Below are 331 nucleotides of genomic sequence, written 5' to 3'. Positions count from 1 at the left end.
CTACTAATGACCATCTGGAGGGTCATCAGGTGGACTGGTCCAGCAGGCTGTCACTCAGCACTCGAGATGCTGCATCAGGAGTGTGTGTGTGTCTGTGTGTTGGAGAAAAAAAGAAATTGGAGGAGGGTGTGTGAAGGAGACATTGCAGGTCCAGATACAGTGTTGTCCTTCCATAGTGTGAACTGAAGCTCTGCAGCATATTAAACTGCTGCAGTCAGTCACTAGAACATGGAGTCTTACAATCTTCAGACAAAGAAAGACACGGTTCAATCTTTTATTCGCCTATTCTATTTCAAAATACAGATACTGCAAAATGAGCAATGATCACAAA

The sequence above is a fragment of the Centroberyx gerrardi genome, chromosome 4, assembly GCF_048128805.1.
Source record: "Centroberyx gerrardi isolate f3 chromosome 4, fCenGer3.hap1.cur.20231027, whole genome shotgun sequence".
Taxonomy (NCBI): Eukaryota; Metazoa; Chordata; class Actinopteri; order Beryciformes; family Berycidae; genus Centroberyx; species Centroberyx gerrardi.
The sequence above is the reverse complement of the archived record's forward strand: the minus strand, read 5'-3'. Positions refer to the sequence as shown.